Here is a 16,444-nt window from a genome sequence, read left to right as displayed (position 1 = left end):
TTCTCTAGAGAAATTTCTAAATTTCCCAAGAAAGCACTCGGTATAATCAAAGTCTTACCCAAAGGCATCCCTATGGGGGGGGAAGAGAGGCTCAGCCCGTCAACTGATCCCAGAAATCAGTGATGGAATTCTTTGCGATGGTGTCTTCCCTGGGTATCCCCCCTCTCTCAGGCTATTTTTATACTATTTGTTATGTTCAAGGTGGAGTTTGAGTGACTTTAGTCATACATACTTTTATTATGATTAGTGTAAAATTCTCTCGCTTCACAATTAAAGGTATAGTTCACGAGAAGTTCAGGGCACAGACTCAAGAAGGAGTGGTCGCACCTTGGAGGCGGGTAGCCTTCGGGATGGAGCTGCGTTTTGGTATTATAATGACATTATAATGAGGAAAGTTCACACAAAGGACAGCATTTCATAAAAATTTGACGAAATGTTGGCTCTGAGTATCGAGCGGGCAGCTAATTGGCAGCTTATCTGTTTCATGCTATCATCCCATTCCTGTATCTCCTATACATCATAAGGTAAAGACGTGGAATAATTGCATCCTGTCCTGTACCTCATGTAGCTTCACAAGCATCCTTATCAGGGAACCACAGGTGTATTCTTCATGCCAGCTGTGGCTGTTTTCCACCTCAGAAGCCTCTTGATTTTATACTTTTCCTTAATGCGTGAACAATGCTGTACTTTTGTATTTTTAGCCAATTTAATAATTATTCCATACACATACAAATATTTTAAGCAAGAATGTGACTGGAAGTTTTATAATCATATAAAACCATAAGGCACGTGTTTCCATTATTATGGTGGGACAGAGCATGATAAATCTTCATATTCTATTGAAAGAAAAAATGTGAAGAATACTGTGTCCGGCCAAACCAGTTTGCAAGTATGTGTGCCTTGTCAATGAATCATTGGTGGTCAGAAAAGAGGATTTTTAGCCTGTAGATATTAAAGGCAACCAGAAATATCTTTGGCAAGTTCCTACAAAACAATAATATAATCTATTAATGATGCAAAAGGGGTAAATAACATTCTAGAATCTTTTGCAGCAGACTTATGTATGTACAGATGGCTTCAGAAGTGCAAATGTGTTAGTTGATTTGTCTTCATATAAGGTGATATCTTAAAGGATAACATTTTAAAGACAATGTGGGTATTTATTTGCTTTTCTATGTTCTTTAATGGCAGATAAATGGTAAAACAAGTTTCTTTCAAATAAAAGGAACATCTCACCAGAGATGAAAGTTACTCTTTCTCTCCATACTTGCCTCTAACCCTTCCAAGTCCTTCATCTCCAGCCCCCTGTTGTTGCAGCTGTGGGGCTGCTCACATCTCTTTTCCATCTCTTCTGGAACTGTACTTTGTTGGAACAGCCTGTCTTGTACCCCATGTTGAATTGAGAAACAAGAAGCCCCACTCTTTGCCTTGATTAGTTTTCTGCATGTTTAGCTAATTGAATAGGTTCAGGCATGAATGGAGGACACTGACAGAATCAGTGCTCGTCCCAGTGTTAGCTGATCACTGCTTTCCTGTGTTGTCTGCCTCCCTGGGTGGTCATAAGAGTTTTTCTCGCCATTCAGTGAACCAGATTGGGAACAGATCTGGATTAAAAACTGAATCATTTTGCCAGTTTAGCTCAGCTTTGTGATCCATTTAATTTAGCAGATGCTCAAATATTTTGTGTCAGGATAAAGGAAAAGCAGAAATGAGCAGGGGCAGTCCTAGCTTATTCCAGTTTCAAGTGATAGTGGTTAAACAGCCTAAATAATGAAGCACATACTGAAGCATGGAACAGGTAAAGTTTTTGACAGAGTTCCAAACAACAGAACTCCATCTTGCAACAGAAGGTATTAAAAAGTCTGATGTTACTGCTATTTGCGTTACCTTTAACAATGACTTTCCAGGTTGTGGTTCACTGTGTGCTCTCTGCATCATACGTTAATTTTAATGTCCACAAGACGTTAAAAGAATTAGAACTAAGACCAATAGGAAGAACAAATAACACTTCTTAGAGTGCTCAGTGGGTGAGCAAAATTGACAGACGAGTGGTCTATAAGATTCCTTGCTACTGTTTTTCTGTAAGTGCACTGAGTTCTATGTGGCTAAGCATCGAGAACACTTCAGTGGTATTAAAAATGCAAAGAATTGCAGTGTTTACTAGCTGCAGCTGTGACTGTGGGGGTCTAGACTGTTTTTAAACAGTCATCTCTGGAAAATCTACACAGCTGAGACACACAAGAGAGTCACTTCGGCAGCTCATGAGGAGCCCTGCTTTTGCCTGATAGTCAGCCTTCAGCCGTGTCTCACGAGGTGTGAAAGGTGACAGCCAGCAGACTATCATCTTCTGTTAGAGCACTTTCTGGTCATTCGATATTTCTCATTTCTGATAGCCTGCCATGAAAAACAATAGATTCATAAATGCTCCTGGAGATGAATGTTTTTCCTAGTGGGGTTACAGTTAGCTCTGCTTCCTCTGTATGGGAGGGGAGACAGAGAGACTCCAGAGAGCCATTCAGTTTAGCAGCTGCTGCTGCTAATCACCAGTCTTGATACCCAAACCTAAGGCTTTGGTGTGATGATCAGGTTAATCTGGTCCAAGACTGTGCCAAGAGAGCTGGACTGCAGGAACATCAGCTGTTGGGTAGGGTAAGAAGATCAAAAGAATGTCTGAACAAAAAGGTAATGTATAATGAAATAGATGTCCCCTTCTGGAGCGGGTTGCGGGGGAAGCTTAAAAGCTTCTATCCAACAAGTCTTAGGTGATATGGGGTTTTGTGACTAACTCTAACAATAGATGGTTAAAAGTAATGTCTTTCACAACTCAATATATACTTCTTCCTTTAAATTAAATTGGACATATTGACAGTGTTGATCCATAAGGCTTTGTGTCCTGTTCTCACCCTTAGGCATGTGTCTACATAGGGTTCAGCTATTGGGTAGTGACTTTCTGAAAGCTTAAGAAAGGAATGGAAGCAAATCCTGTCATGATTTGGGTGTTGTAACTAATTGATTGCATCTAGAGAGCAGGAAAGGCATTGATTCCATTTTTGAAGCTAATGTATTTACCTAGGCAGGCTATCATGCTTTCTGGAAGTTTTCCAGAAGGGAATTAATTTTTTTTTATCTATTTGCTTTGAACAAGCAACAGTGTGGTGGAAATAAAAGGCAAGGGAAAGACAATTGCTGCCTTTCTGCTTCCCTGAGTGTGGAAGATGATAATGTATAATAGGTGGATGGGGCAAGGAATGAAGTGGCAACAATTATATTAGTTCCCTGCCATCACCTTCTATCGAATGGAGTTGAATGCTCAGGAGGGAGTCCAGTCAGCTTCCAAGAACATCACTCAGCAGTGGTCTCTGAGCAGAGACAGCTTTCTGTGTGTTGGTATTATCACTTCTCTTCCCTTCTGCCTGCAAAGGCAAACTTGGGAGGGGGGCGGGGGCGGGCAGGGAGCTGTCTCTCTCTACTGTTTAATTTTGGCTTTCATATCAGCTGTCAGAGACTATTACTTTTCACCCATGGTGTCCTCTATAGTAACTCAGGAAAGACACAGTCTGTGAGCAGCTGACACTCAGAAAGGTGTGTTGCCCTGATGAGGGATAGAACAGGCTCTTGGGAAATGCAGCAAGACTATATGGAGTGTTAGGACTTGGCTCATGTTTAAGCCATGTTGTTACCAGCAGTGGTACCAGAAAAATATCTCAAACGAAAGGGAAAACATGATAAAAGCTATTACATTATGTACTTTCTGAGGGGAAAACATGTTGTATATGCCCTTAAATGACCTTTTCTTGTACAGTAAAATGTCCTAGTGCATATAGCTTCAATACAAAATTACTAGGAAGTAAATGAGTCTGCAAAAAGATCATGAGACTCATGGATGCAGTTAGCCAATAGACTGTGTGCACAAGGTGCTACCGCATCTTTTTGGATGTTGTGATCTTTGACCTGTTTACATTTACTAGCAAGTTCTTGCAGGCTATTTACAGAGAAGTACAAGTGCTTTCTTAGGGTGAGAGCTGTCAGTAATGGCAGTATTCAGGAGCTATTTATCTATATTTTTCTGAGCGCATGTTCATTCATTAGCATATCATCTGGGCTGACATGTCTTTTTCAACAGAGATCTGAGTCTCTGAACAGGTTAAGCTAAACCAAAAGAAATTAACCTAACCTGAATATGGAATTCTTTGCTTTGCCTCTTTGTTCCAGATAAATTTATTGAATTTAAATGAACTTTTGTGTTACTGAATTGAGAGTCACTACTGAATTACAAGGTAGTATTTTTAAATGGAATGTTTTTTCATTTAGTAGTAGGTATATTAAAAGATTACGAGCAGAAAGATGATAATAATTTTAAAGCTTAATTAGAGATGTGTATTTATTCAAAATAACTGCATTTGTACTATAAAAATACATAAGAAAAGAAGTTAGGGAAATAAATTCAACTGGTTTGAATGGCTGTATTAAACACTGAATTTATCTATCCTGTAAATATTTAAGTATTACTATGTACAAAATGTCTTCATTAATCTATTCTTTATACTGATATTTATTTGTCAATTCTTTGGTTATATACACACATGGTGTTTATGGCAGTTGTCTTGAGATGCAGATCAATAGCTAATTAACTGTAACTGTTTAACTTTCTCCATAAATCATAAATTAACTAAATCAGAATTTGAAAGATGTGGTAAATGACTTCTTATTAAAGCAATACACTTTCTCCCAGAGTCATTAAAAAAAAAAAAGAGAGAGAGAAGGGGAAAATGCTGTTTAGAAAAAAATCCGAGTTTTGCTCCAATGAATGTAAATAATGAAAAAATGACTAATTTTTTTAAAATCAGCGATCAAGTAGTTTAGTGTATACTTCATTCCATCTATTTATAGTAACCACACAATAAATCAATTTTTTCATTCTGTATGCATTATTAGTATCCAGTGCTGAAAGCTACTACTTGCAAGAATAAGAATTTCATGGTTAATCTTTTTGGTACGATTCAGGTACAAGTATGTTACTGTATATCCAGAATAGGCAGAAATTTACAGACTTTACACCAGAATCACTGAAAACAAAGTGCTTTATAATTTGAAAATATATAAATGACGGCGAAGGACACAATGGATTCATGCAGTTGTATGCTGCTTCTTCAGGAAAAATACGCATATAAATACTTGAATTATACTCTTTTCACGTGTGCTTTTGTGTCATGCTACTCAAGAAGTAACATATACATCTATCATATTAGCAGTATGGTATGACATAATTGCCTTAAGCGATGTTAATTTGAATCAGGACTGCAGAGAAGTGCATAAAGTACATACAATATTACATGAAATGTTAAAGTTGATAAATTAAAACTATATGTTCTAGTTACAGTCAAGCAACATTAGCATAAAAATGAACTAATCCATGCAATTTATATGCTTGCAACTTCAAACACATGAATACTAAAATAGTACAATCAATGCTTGTATTCTCAGTAAACTTATACTGTTTCTTCTGGAGACGTTTCACTTAACTGTGAAATTAAAATGGAAAAGACTCTTCATGATCAAAACCAATCCATTAATCTGGGTCTCAGAATAACCCCAATAAAAAAGTGTTTTGTAAAACTACTGTTTTGAACAACTAGTGTTTGAAACAAAAGTATTATGCTGAAAAAGTACATGAAAGAAAAAAAATTACACATCAAAAAGGTAAGCTCTTATGGTCCATTTTCAAAGGAACTTAAGTCATTCAGCTTTTGAAAATGGTGCCCACAAAATCTTGTATTAAAAATGTTTGCTGTATTTTAAAAATGGCAATCAAATACACTGACAATATATTGACAATCATTAGAAAATATTAATGATGCAGTCCCCAGTTAATCACCTAAAGAAAGTACTATGCAAGAGCTTGACAATCAGAAACTGAACTGAATGGCATAAAATTGATTAGGGGCACTTCCAAAACAAGCAAAATTAAATAAAATATTTTTTAAAAAAAACCAACCACCCCCCAAAACCTAAGGAAGTACAGTAACACAGATAAGGATCTTTCTTTTAAAAAGAATATCGATATGTCCTGTGATACTTGTCTTCTCTGCAGAGCTATAAATCAATCATTGGACAAGGAGAAAAAAATACTTGATTACATAAAAAAAATCCACTCTTCAGGTTTATCTATATCTACCTACATAGGCCATATGAGTAAATGTCATCATACATCCTTGTACTCACACAGGAAATGGAGGGATATGCTGCCTACAAAACCATGCTAGACCTACATAGATTTTGTGGACAGAGTTGTTTTTGAGTATTTGGTTCTAAAGTGTTTGGCTTTGTAGTGTTTCCTCCGATCTAATGTTTTGGGTGATGGTAACTGCTGAGTGTTAAAAGGAGATACATTACTAAAATTGGACTTCATGATCTGCAACTGCTAGCAATCTTAATTTTAACGTATTAGTCACTAAACTGATATTAATTGTAGTCAACTAACGTGATATGACAACAGATTTTTTTTCAAACAGATGAAAACTGAAGAGAAAGCTTAAATGTGATAGTCTTAGAAGTTCCTTAATGCTTGAAACATCCTGAAAGTTAAAGGGCCTCTTAAAAATCTAATTAATCTTCCCTGTTTTTAAATACAGAGAAGCAAACATTTGCTGAAGTCTAAATTCATTTGAAGTCATAAATTTACAGACATTTGTCCAATAATCTGTTTAATTATTCATGCCCAGATAACAGAAAAATTGATAGGCAGGCATAAAATTATTTCTAAACCATGAAAACTTCCACCTCCGCTTCTTGGCTACAGGTCAGGAACTCCTGAAACTAAAACCGTATTTCCAATATGCATCCATAGCTCTCTAAGCAGATAATGTTTGTCCATATATGTTTGTTTTCTGTTGTGATCACTCAGTGAGAGGTTGTTCCTCAAAGTTATATTAAGAATAGCTAAGCACAACCAGTCTTCCATGATGTGTTATCGTTTCCTTTCATATCTACTGCCAAAAAGAAATCGGGTCCAAAAGAAAGAAAAGGAGAAGGCAGACTACCAAAAAATGTAGGTCACGCACATAAGCCTTTTGGCTATAACTGTCCACCAGTTCCCAGCCTTTCAGAACTGGCATATTACTTTTAAAATATAAAAAGCAGTTGGTATTGTAATTAGTGGTTTTTTTGCATTTAATTATTATTCTGAGGCTGTTCTCTAAAATGAAGCCACATGTTACGTGATTGCAGTCCGTGTGCCATTGTTTCATAGAGTTCCAGTTGTATCACTGTGCTTTACTTTCTCGCAAGTAATACTATGGGTTTTTCACACATTTGCAAAAGGGAACTACTACTTCCCAGGGCAGCAGCTTCATTTGTTCTGGAAAGCTGTGAGGAACATCTCATAGTATGGTGTTTCATAGAAGTACATATTCATTCTAAGTGGTTAAGCTGCTCCAGTCAACACAGTACTGCACTTTCATACGTATTGTACTTACTGGGGTCTGTGGTGTTTTGGTTTTGTTTTTTCTTTTTTGAGGGGAGGTGGTGTGTATGTGCCTCCAAGGAATACTTTTCAGGCAGGGTCTTGGGTAGAATTCAGTTTGGCTAAACATAGGTGTCCAGTGCCATTTGAAATTTCCCTGTAATTCCTTCAGGGTAGAACTATCGGATTCAAAAAAGTATTAAGCACTTAATCTCCTGTTCCTCCTCAAACCCTCTACTGATGAGGAAAAATAGTCTAGATAAAACAATTATAACTAATTGAGCTATATAAAATCTGTTTTCGAGATAATGACTGAGCCTGGATGCAGAAATTGTAACTGATATGTGTGAATCTTCACAGTACATAGAAAGAGGAAATGAGTTTCTTATTATATCTTCTAGTTTGCATAAATAGTATAATATCCAGGTCTTTAAGATGAAAATCAAAATTATTTTCTCGTTTCTATAGTATCTACTGTGGTACAATCTCTATCTGGGATTTATGTACTGCTTAATATGAGTAATGCTTTTACGACATGTGGTTATTTCCTACAGCACAAATTACCAATTTTTAGTCCTCGATTTAAATGCAAATAAAAATATTGACTTAATATTATTTATTTATTTTAATGGGAAGGTATGTAAAGCAGTCTGACTTTTCCTTCCAGTATATAAAGGACAATTAGCAGAATTTTTTAACTAAATGGCCATGTTAAAACCTAATATTAGCAAAAGGTGTTGTACATCTCAACCGAAACTCATCTACTTTAAACTTGCATTCCTTCCTTAAGCTGGCATTGTAGTATTGGACACTGCATTCTCTGAAAGCACCACCTGTGTAAAAGTACCCTCAGAGTATAAAAACATAAGAAGAAACATCTGATGTCCAGAATAGCTCAAGAGAATGTAAATCTTGATAAGTGGCTGCTGTAATTATTCCTTCTTTGATTTGCTGTTCTAAAAGGGCTGGGTTTTTCTTTCTAGATATCAGTTTAACTCACTTAATACTTCTGTGTTCCAAAGGCAAGGTAAAATGAATGTTTACATCAAACATTCATCAACTGAGTTACTTCCCTGAGTATGCACAATTTTCCCATATTAAAGAGCATTCCTCTGAGCTACTTGGCTGCTTGGGCAGCTGTTTTGTACTTGGTTTATAGAAAGCAGTATGGGTAGGAAGGTACTCTGCTTTAGGTGATATTTGGTTTACTTTTATAGAACAGTCATTTAAAACTGCAAATAAATGATGTTATTAATTTATTTTATTAGAGTAAGGCAGATCTTTTCAATAAGAGAAAATTGTTGTTGTGGTGGTGTACAGTCTTATGTAAAATTAAACCCTTTTGAATACCACTGTGTTGCTGAGAGTTCATTCCATTGTTCCCCAGGCTTAATTCTCATCTGTCACTCAAGCTACCATGCTCATTGATGATACTTCTTTCTCTGCTGCCCTTTCCAAGTTCAGTTCCACCCTCTTGCTTTTCTCAAATGTATTTTTCCTTCAGATCTTGTGTGGCCTAGAACTATGGCTCTTGATTTGAGTAAAAGTATTTCTTTCAAGTCTTTTTTTTTTTTTAAAAAAAAAGCTCCTGAAGAATTTTAAAGAACATTGCAGTAGCTTTCTTCTGCAGGAAAAGTATAGACAAAGTTTGCAATTAGAGCTGGAGAATATAAAGACTCATAAACATGGTGAATTTGAAGTTTAAGAGATTTTTATGGGTTTTGTTATATGCCTCTACTTTATGTTTATAAGTATGTCAACTTTACAGTTGTTACCAGTTTCATTCTTATATGTTAAGATGTTTTGAGTGAAAACATTGAAAAGATAAAGTAGCAGTTAGCAGTATGTAGAGAAAACATTGTACTTGAAAGAGATTGAGAAAAAGGACTTTGAGAGAATTGAGAAAACAAACACTTAGGGAATTGACAGTTCTGTCAGAAAAAAACCAATTAATTATGTATAAAACTGTTAAGAAGAGTAGTAGGGAATAAAACAGATTTACTTTGGCATGACAAATTGCAGTTTAAAACAAATGGTGGTATGATATGTTGATGTACATTTTCTTTCCTATAATTATCTCACATAGATTTTGGTAGGTTATTTTTATTTGGTTGTTTGTGAAGTTAAATGATTTAATTCACATCACGAGGTTCTCATAGGATCTATTTAAAAGTTTGCTGTAAAATTATGTAGTGCACATATGAATGTGATCTTTGTGGCACTTCAGAAAGTAAAAGATCTTCATATTCAGCTGAGTTCTCAGGAATGTGAAATGCAGAGTTAAGGCTTTAAGTAACTGAAGATGAGCCAGTGCAGCCAGCTGCTCCCCAAGGGATGGATGGTCAGGCATGATAACACAGCAAGCAGGGCAGGGGCCTCATCAGCCAGTGCCCTAACGCACTACCCCTAGGAAAGCCTGGGAACAGTCAAACAATAGTGCAGTGGCCAGACAAGTTTGGTGTGATGAAACAGGTCCAAGGTCTAACTAGTGAGTCGGCTCTTACAGGTCGGGATCAGATCTAGTGGTGGCAACCAGGGTAAGACACAGCACAATGATCATCATGCAGGTCCATAACAATGAAGCAGGGTCAAGCTCGAGCCTGGAAATCAGTCCAAGAGCGTGGATCTAGATTACTGGTTACATAGGTAGAGCTGCACTTGAGCTAGAGACTGTCACTCCTGTAACATAACCTCAGTCAGGGGTGGAGGCCCAGGGCCGAACTTAAATGGAGCTGTGGGGCTCATGGATCCTCTGGGGAAGCCCCACGTGAGGCTGGTCTGATGAAGTCTATTGGTGTGCTCAGGGCCCTGAGAGAGACAGACAGACACACAAAATATTCATTGAAAATTACTGTTGTGGATTTCTTTAAATTACTGAGTTACTGATGATAAATGGAATTGATAAAACTGTTTTTTTAATTTTATTAGTATTGTCCAAATTATTTCCCATTAAAAAATAATATAGAACTTTATATACCCATGTGTCTCTGTAAAGACAGGCATTCTGTTGCAAAATTAAAAGGAATTGATCTGACAAACTGTTCAGCAGCTGTGCTTGGGGTGCTCTGAATAACTCGTAGAAATGAGGCTTTGTATTTTGGATAATTGGTTTAATACAGCACAATTTTTAAATATACACTTTTTCAGGACATTCCTTGTTTTTGAACATGGCCTTGTATTCCAATCTAGGAATGAGATAATCATGGAGAAACTTCCAGTAGAAGAGGTGTAGTGTCTAGTTCTGGAACAAAAGTTAACAGCCAAGTTTGATATCTTGCAATATATATAAAATAACCTACAAAACCTAATTATAAAATAGGTTATATATTAAAATAAAATGGAAATATCTTTGTCACGTGGCAGAGATTACTATTCATTTCTTCCAGTATCTTTTCCTATCAGTACATACAGGTTTGCTCCTCCCTGTAATCAGCTGTTATAACTTTCTCTTCTTTAAATCTTTTCATGTGTCTGTTTTTCTTGTGGTTATTGGAGGTGTTCTGGTGATTGTTTTACATCCTATTATGACCTGATGTTGACCTTTAATTGGCTTGATTATTAATATTCATGGTTTTGTATTTTTTGTTATGGTGACAACCATTCATAATAAATGACAAATCATTCTGACTTGCCCTGAGATTCGGTGTCGTAACATTATTCATGATGAATTCTTCGGTGTGAATGGAATAGGAAAGGCTTTTGGAACTTTTTTTGTCCTAGATTAATTAAGGTCTGTGCCTTCTTAGGTGTTTCTGTTCTCATGTAACTGTATTAACGCTTTACTGTTATGCAGTTATTTCATCTTTGATTCCCCAAAGGTTTACGTGCTATAAAGGTTAACACACTTTACTTGGACCTGACTTACATAACTAGTAATTTATTTCAGTGAATAGCCTTGTCGGCTTCTGGGGATGAGTTTACCTAATTAATAATTATAGCTGTGTGTAAAAGATGTATATTCAGTCTCTGTGCAAGTATTCCCTTGAAACTACTAGCAAAGCTGTTCATTTCTAGAAAAGCTAAGATAGTCAAGTCAGGTATCAGTTCTTGTGCAGGGAAATTCCCTTTGTCTATATGGCCTGATCTCAAAAAACCCAAAATGCAGCCATTTCAGGTAGAGGCACAAGAACTCTACAGAAAGAGCTACACAACAGAGGAGAAAAGAGAGCTCCCATGGGAAGAGGAGAGAATGTTTATGAAAAGTTTCATTAGGCTCCTATTGCTGTGACATATTTCATCTTTGAGCTTGAAAGATACCACCATGTTCACGTGTATTCCTATGTTTCGCTTAGTTTAGAAGTAAAGACAGATTGAATCCATGTAAGGATCTATTTGAGGTATGAGATAAGTTCATAATAGTCAGATACAGTTTCATGCATGAGGCCAAGTTCAGGCAACGGTTACCATACAGTTTCTTTTATGAAACTTCTCTTACAAATAGTGAGTTTCACACAGTCTTTGACATGAAAGTAAGCTTGTTGGATAACTTTTCAAAGATTGATTTAGAAATGGAGGGAGAGATTTACGTGTGGAAGTGTGATGTAACACACTCTGTAGGCCCATCTTACTTCTAAAGGTCACATTTATTTTGTTTGTTTATTGCATGCATATACAATCAAAATTTTATATTGATTTTCGAATGTTTTTTAAGTTTTGAAAAATTAGGCATCGGTTAGGAATACAGAGACTTGATAATATACAAGAAAGATTGAGTTCAGTTGAATAAAGAAAAAATGTCTTTCCAGTATAATTTGGAAAAACTACCTAAATTATTATTTTTGGAGTTGGACATATTAGAATAAAGCAGTGGTTTTAATGATATGGTATAGAAGTAGGTGAGATACAGGTGACTAACAAATAACTTCATAGTGGCAAACAGGCAAAATCTGGAGTAATTCATAAAATTTCTCTAAGTGTCAGTTAGACATTGTTTTCTTTCTAGGAACAGTCTAAGATGACACTTTGACAGGATCGAGATTGATTAGAAGCTGGCATTTCACTGGACAGCAGAACAGTGTCTTGCTGGTGTCTTATTCACACCAACATGTGTTTCTTTGTGTCACCTGTCTTCTGTGATAGCCTTTGGTCTCGTCAATCAGTTTCTGTCTTAATTGCATGTTCTTGTGTTCTGATAAATATCTTGCACTTAGGAAACAATGAATGTAGCTATTGAAGCACTAAAGAGAGAATGCATCTTGAGAGGAGTTCTCAGGTAGCCAGACTGCCTTGTAGTATCCTTGTATCCATCAGAAAAGCTTGGAGGTTACTTTGTAAGATGTTGATTTCTGTCTTGGCACACTTTAGAAAAAACAGAATCTGTCTTCAAAGCTACTGTTCTATAGCAATGTAGGGGAAAATATGAGCTATTACTTACTGGCACGATACTAAGTATACTAAGATTAAAATCACATGCTGTGGTTTTGACCAACCTGACTGACAGCTTTCAGTCCAGTTCACAGCTTTAAGTGGTAAGAATTGGAATTAAAATGTTTTAGGCGTGAGTTACTGTACATGTCTGTTTTCATACACTTTAGCACCAGGTGTTCAGTTGCAGTATTTCTTCAGAATAAGGTTTAATGTAATTGAATAAGTTCCTCCAGCATAATGAAAAGAAGATGCCACCCAGTTTTGCAAACAAAACCTTTTGAGAAAGGTGCACATTAATGATTGAGAAGTAATTCATCATATAACATGAAAATCCCATGATATTGAATCCAAAATGCATCTACATCTTTTGAAGTCTAATCATTTGAAATGACCTAAAAGAAGTAGGAATCTATGCACTTGATAAGTTTATTCCTAAATAATTTTGTGATTGTCTCAGAAGTATAATAAAATGTCGTATTTCTTTGGCTGTCACTGTAAACCTTGTCCAAGTATTTGGTCTCAGTATGAATTCAAGTTTCTATATAAAACATCTTGCCTTTTTGTGTGTGTGGTTGTGTTAGCTTCTGCACTGATGGAATTCTAACTATTGAAGATTCACAAAAAGATCTTTCAGCATTTTGCTGTCTAAGTTAAATAGAATTCCTCTATCACACTGTAGAGTTATGCCCCGGGGAGTGTTTATTTTGTCACAACATGTAAATGGTAGTATAAATGAAGCTATTTCACAGAGGATCTAACAGTAGGTCTTGAATGACAACTTGCTTTATGGCTCTTTGCTTATTTTTGCGTTAAAAAAAAATGTACCCAAAGATGACAAACTTCATAATCCAAAATCCCTCAGTTCTAGAACATTTTTCAAAATTTGTACTTCCCTATTCCTCTATTGGTTCCAATTTAATCCTCTTAAAATGCCATTTCCCAAAAACCAAAATGTATCATTTTACCCCTCTGCTTCTTCTGTCAGTGCAGTTTAATTTTTCAGATTACTATCATAAAGAGAATTTATCTGATTTCATTTTAGTTTGACCCTTTATTCTGGCTACTGTCCTCTTCATATATGGAAACTATTTTTAATCCTGAGCTCATGTCATTTGTCCATTTCCATTAATTAAAGCTGTATTAGAGTGAGATTTTGCCTCCTTTCACATCAATGACAAAACTTGTATTTCATCTACAGACCAGTCAGTCCTTTGAAATGCTTGGAGTACTAAGTTCAGGTCTGGCGTTTAAGGTACACAGAATAGTTTGCTGTCTCTTCATCTGTGGTGATAGAAAAGTTTGTTGCATCATATTGTAAGTCAGAACACAACTAACAGAACCTAACTGGAAAATAATGTTAAAGTAAGCTGTGACTTCCTGAATCAGCTTTAACAGAAACAAGACCACCCTATAAATGTATAGCTTGAAGGGTGAAAACACGGTAGGGAGAGGGAAAGTACTTCCTTTGCAACAAATAGTTAATTATGTTCAGGAAGAGGAGGGGTAATCAGGCTGCAGTTATTGATGGGTTATCTTTAGCAGCTGTGCAGATAATGGACTTGGCTGAGGGGTATTTCTAAAAGCAAGCAGGAATAAGCATCTTCCTGCAGGAAACTATGAAAATCTTGGGGAAAAGGTGGAGGAACTATTCAAACTTGGAAAAAAAATATGAGTTCTGCTATGGGGACAAATGTATACCTTGAAACTTCATTCATTTTCTCTAGAGGTGAGTCAAAAGACATAGGTCTTATATAATACTTAAGTTCTTAATGATGAGGTAAGTAGCCTGAAAAAGGGCGGGGGAAGAAAAAATCGAAGAACTAAAGCACATATGTAAGTGTATTTTAGTTTCTGTTCATGTGTTACTAAACATTTGCATCTGAATGGTAAGAAGATGGATGTTATTGCTATGTGTTGCTGTTTGCAAATTTAGTTCTCTGCTGTAGTGTTTGGAAACTAAATTTTTAAGTGCAACTTGCACATCTGTAAATGGGAACCTCTGTAGGGGTATAGATTTAATGCTACAAAAAAAGTATCTTAGAGCAAAGTCTGCCTTCTGTTGTCACTGAGACACAAAAATATCTATGTGAGGTAGTTGGGTAATGCTAAATCATATGAATTTATGTGAAGCTTAAAGTAAGTCTTACTGTGATATAGCTAACTGTGGAAAACCTAGCTCACTTAATTCTCCTTTGCAATTTTATGAAATCATTCACTTCCTGTTAACATGATTATAGCTAAGATGGACACATACTGCCTACAGATCTTCCTAGTGTTTTACTAAACTGCTATTTATCGCACAGCTTTTTAATGTTATACTGATTCTTTTCTGTATTGTATAATTGAGGCCTATGAAATAAATTAAAATTGAAATATAGCTTTATAGTATAATAATCCTTAATGGGATACCATTTTTATAGTTCCACATCCCAGATACACTTTTCAATAGTAGTGTTCCCTTCTTCTAAGGGCATGAGTTGACTTGAAGGTAGTGATGCAAAGCACCTTGTTTACAGCTGGAAACTATTTCAGTGCAGTCAGCTTCAGATAATTTCCTGGCAGGTGCTATAACAAGGACAAGTTTATTGTAGCCCAGGTGTATGCAATATTACTAATGTCACTTTGGCCTGATGTGCAAGGCTAGCTGTGATAGCAACTTCTGCATCTACTGCTTCACTGCACCTACAGTTAGAGATATTCCTGAATAGCTTGTGCCGCTGCAGTCTAAATGAGTAACAGATGTGGAAATCCTCCCCCAGAAGTTTCAAGTATCTTATGAACTTATTATATACTTCCAATGCACATTAAATTGAGTGTTTTTAAAAAGTTACAGCATTAGAAATGTAGTACTTGAAAGTACTCTTTTTGGTATTCCAAAGAACACAGAAGCTGTTCTTCATCTTTAGTTATTCTTTCCTATCCTCCTTCTGAACTATAAAAGAATGCAGAATAAAACCAGAAGTTACCATCAGCATCCTTATCCCATGACCACTATCAGATGCTTTTCAGAAAATTACTTAAAGGAAGCAAAACACACACACACGCTACTGAAGTACAGCTCTGCCTGATCTATCAGAGATTGGTTTAAGCACAAGATGTTAGTTCCAGCATGACTGTTGCTAGTGAGGAGTGGAACTTGCCGGTTAAAAAAGTCATAATATGTCAAAATAGAGTGCAATTATTTCAATTTTTCTTCCATAAATTATTTCCAGTTATATTCAAAGCTGACAAAATTGATGCTAATGATGAATAGTTAGAAATCAATGCAGATGTTCAGGACTGCCTATTGCAAACAAATAAGCATTCAGAGGATGTCATTATTTGTCTGTATGTGGCCACATTGCAAGTGCTATATAATTAACTGCTTTACAACGAAGCCTGTAGTGAGATTTAATTTTACAAGAAGTGTCATGAAAATGCAAATCGTCATTGAAATGCTAGACCAATTTTAATGTATTTGGGCAACATAATTGAGAGGGAAAACATCTATTAAATAAAAGCGTCAGTGTAACTTTGGTTTTCTATTTAAAATCCTTAGCTTTTGATAAACCAGACTGAACAGCCCTCATGTTTGTCTAGCCTGTGCATTCCTTTGCACTTAACTGTCTTCTCTTG

At 36.1% G+C, this 16,444-nt stretch overlaps 1 protein-coding gene across 1 annotated transcript in view; it reads left to right on the top strand.

The window, feature by feature from the left end:
* UNC13C (unc-13 homolog C) overlaps window positions 1-16,444 on the top strand; it is a 228,370-nt gene that overhangs the window by 14,226 nt on the left and 197,700 nt on the right. The window lies entirely within an intron of this gene.

This window comes from Chroicocephalus ridibundus, chromosome 9 (assembly GCF_963924245.1).
Source record: "Chroicocephalus ridibundus chromosome 9, bChrRid1.1, whole genome shotgun sequence".
In the NCBI taxonomy this organism is placed as follows: Eukaryota; Metazoa; Chordata; class Aves; order Charadriiformes; family Laridae; genus Chroicocephalus; species Chroicocephalus ridibundus.
The sequence above is the reverse complement of the archived record's forward strand: the minus strand, read 5'-3'. Positions and strand labels throughout refer to the sequence as shown.